Source organism: Prionailurus viverrinus, chromosome D1 (assembly GCF_022837055.1).
Source record: "Prionailurus viverrinus isolate Anna chromosome D1, UM_Priviv_1.0, whole genome shotgun sequence".
Classification (NCBI taxonomy): domain Eukaryota; kingdom Metazoa; phylum Chordata; class Mammalia; order Carnivora; family Felidae; genus Prionailurus; species Prionailurus viverrinus.
This window is the reverse complement of record NC_062570.1, coordinates 27,402,107-27,405,752: the sequence shown is the minus strand read 5'-3', so window position 1 is coordinate 27,405,752 and position 3,646 is coordinate 27,402,107. Positions and strand designations below refer to the sequence as shown.

General features: G+C 38.8%; 1 non-coding gene across 1 annotated transcript; it reads right to left on the bottom strand.

Annotated features, from left to right (window-relative positions):
• Positions 1 to 732: 732 nt before the first annotated feature.
• LOC125147233 (U6 spliceosomal RNA) lies at positions 733 to 838 on the bottom strand. The gene has a single exon (XR_007145074.1). It is a non-coding gene; the product is annotated as a U6 spliceosomal RNA (small nuclear RNA).
• Positions 839 to 3,646: the final 2,808 nt, after the last annotated feature.

The following is a 3,646-nucleotide window of genomic DNA, read 5'->3' as shown; positions in this document are numbered from 1 at the left end:
TAATCAGGACTTCTCCAGAATTCTCCAATCATCTGAAATGAATCTGTAATTCTCAGCAATTAGTAATTCTCTGGCAAACTACATCCATATGCCAAATCCAGCCACATGCCTATTTTTATAAATAAAGTTTTATTGGAACACAGCCATGCTCATTTATCCACATGTTATCTATGGCGGCTTTCACACTACAAAGGCAGGGTTGGAATGCAAGGACTGAAATATTTACCATCTAACCATTTATGGAAAACTACCAACCCCTGCTCCAAAAGAAGCATAGATAAATTGAACTGTTGCAGTTCAAGCTCTCCAAGAAGTAGACTGTGAGAAAGAGTTCAGGGTTCAGGATGTTAAGTAGGGGATGCCTCTGGGATCCACACATCTGGAGCAGAGAGAAAAATAGCAGAAGTGGGCACAGAGAGAAATCCGACTGCAATGCGAGTCCAGCAGCCTCAGCTGACTCCAGAAGGAACACAGGAGCAAATAACCCTTCAGAGTTGCCCTGAATGGGCCCAAGTAGCTGCACTTTTACCCTCTGCCTTAATTGGTCATTGGAAGTGGGCTATCCCCAGGAATGACATGCCTTTGGGTGAGGCAGCTGTCAAAGGGGCTGACTGCTCAAGGTTGTCTACTGACATCAGTCCTAGAACCAAGGGTAACAAATCCTCCCCCAAGGGAACCTTAGGGGCATATCTTCATGCCCAGCACAGCCACCCAAGCTTTTTTTTTTTTTTTTTTAATATGGAACACTTCACAAATTTACATCTCATCCTTGTGCAAGGACATGCTAATATTCTCTGTATTGTTCCAATGTTAGTAAATGTGCTGTTGAAGCGAGAACCACCCAAGTTTTTTTAAAGTTTTCCTCCCATTTACAATTGTACCAAAAACTGTAAGATACCCAGGAATAACCCTAACCAAAGAGGTAAAAGATCTGTGTGTTTAAAACTATAGAAAAGTTATGAAAGAAATTGATGAGGACACAAAGAAATGGAAAAACATTCCATGCTCATGGATTGGAAGAACAAATATTGTTAAAACGTCGATACTACCCAAAAGCAATCTACAAATTCAAAGCAATCCATATCAAAATAACATCACCTGTCTTCACAGAGCTAGAAAAAACCATTCTAAAATTTGTATGGAACCAGAAAAGACCCCAAATAGCCAAAGTAATGTTGAAAAAGAAAACCAAAGCTGGAGGCATCACAATTCCATACTTTAAGCTGTATTACAAAGCTGTAATCATCAAGAGAGTGTATGTGCACAAACACACACACACATAGATCAATGGAATAGAATAGAGAACCCAGAAATGGACCCACAAATGTATGGACAGCTAATCTTCAACAAAGCAGGAAAGAACATCGAATGGAAAAAAAAAAAAACCGTCTCTTCAGCAAATGGTGCTGGGAAAACTGGACAGCTACATGCAGAAGAATTAGACTAGACCACTTTCTTACACCGTACACAAACATAAATTTAAAATGGATGAAGAACCTGAATGTGAAGCAGGAAACCATTAAAATCCAACAGGAAAAAAGAGGCAGAAGTCTTTTTGACCTCAGCCACAGCAACTTCTTACTAGACATGTCTCTGCAGGCATGGGAAACAAAAGCAAAAATGAACTATTGCAACCTCATCAAGATAAAAAGCTTCTACACAGCAAACAATCAGCAAAACTAGAAGGCAACTGACAGAATGGAAGAGGATATTTGTAAATGACATATCAGAAAAAGAGTTAGTATCCAAAATCTATAAAGAACTTATCAAACTCAACACCCCAAAACAAACAATACAGTGAAGAACCATCTATGGATATGGGGGTGTCATCAGTGAGATACAAAGTCAAAGTGATCACAGGATTTCCAGAATAATAACTAAAATATCACCTTAAATTTGTCCCTAATAATGTTCTTGAAAAACTTTATGTCTAAAAGTTTTATTGGAAATCATAAATAGAGAAACAGTCTATAAATATATAAATGCCATTCTCGGGAGAAATAGACTTTCTATTTCTATCAGAATAGCACCCAGAGTTGCTGACAGAATGGTAAGATCTAAGATAAATAACATATATAAGATATAAAATGTTTTATATAAAAGAGATACAATGAGAGATAAGGTACAAAATGTTACTACTTATTAGTGCAATAGCACAAGAACAAGAGATTTTGAGTCTACAAACCTAGGCTCTGTTCCCCACCTGCCACTCACTATGCGCAAACCCCTTTACCCTTCTGGCATGTTTGCTCATCTATAATATTGGACTGTGATACTCTACCCACCTCACAGTGTTGTCACAGAATCAGAAGAAATGCTATATGTGAAACAGTGATGAAATCTGAAAGGTGATCAAAAAATACTTTTTCCTCCGTCTTCTGTAACACCTCCTTCAATGCTATCTTGAAGTTCTATTCAAAGATTTAATTGATTTAGTTCTTCTTTTTGTCTGGTCTTACCAAGCATATCATCAATATTTTGTCATATGCAGAATAGGTATTTACAAATATTTTTTTATTTTTTCTTGATCTACCTACATACACATGCATAAATAAATATACATTCACACACACATATATATATATACATACGAATACCAGCCTCATATGATATTTCCTTCCCAAGACAAATATCCTAGAGAATAGATAGGCATTGATAGTCGAAACTTTTGACAAAGAATGTTGGAGAAAATATCCGTGAACATTCAAAGTCCCACCTCTTCACAGTCCTGGCCCCACTGACATCACATGAGGTGATGGGAGCCCACTGAATGGCCCAGAACACTGAGGTTTTGTCCCACGATGTTCTACTGAGCTATAAATGGCCATGTATACTACAATAAGATCCAGGGATTACCTTCATTCTGTCTTGTGTCTCTGTTGGCACACCTGTTCTGTCAATGAGTCATTATCCTTTCTGCATTTCTTCTTTCTTTCTTTCTTTCAAACTACCTCTTCACTCCATGAATACACATAATAATGTATATCGTAATAATATATATCACTTGTTTCTTGGGCTGCATTAGCAAAGGGGAAAAGAGCACCATAGTAATAGGATAACTAGCATTACTCAGGTTCTGCCCACTTCTATTTAATCTGTCAAAATCTCCATTTTTCATGAAAAGTTCCACACAACTGATTATGAGAGTTCTTAGAAAGTGCTTGTACAGTACCATATTTCCCAGCCCTCTCAATTTCTGTGGGGCATCTTCATTTTCTTTCTCTCCTGCTCTAAGTTTGTAAAACTCCATGAACGTGCCTTGGCTCTGCCTGTAGATGTCCAGCAAAGTCCTTCTGGCCCGATGTCATCAATAGGAGGTGTATGTCAGTGACACTGAATTCCAACCTGAGGAGAATCCCTCTTCCAAACCTGTTACCAAAGCAGGACTGTCTGTTCCTCCTCAGTTTTTCAAGACTTTCTTCCCAGCCCTCTTTCCATTTCATTTCCTTCATTTTCTCTTTCATTTGCAGTCCCCTCTCCCCTCTCTCCTCTCCTTAGCACTCAGGGTCATGTCCTACAGTCGAAGGGACTGGCCCTGGATAGCTGTCTGAGTTTCAAACTCCAATTCAAAGAAGAAACCTCTTCACAGACACCTGTGTCACTGTCAGTGGGCCAGGTGTGTTCACCTGGTCTCCAGCTTCCCGCA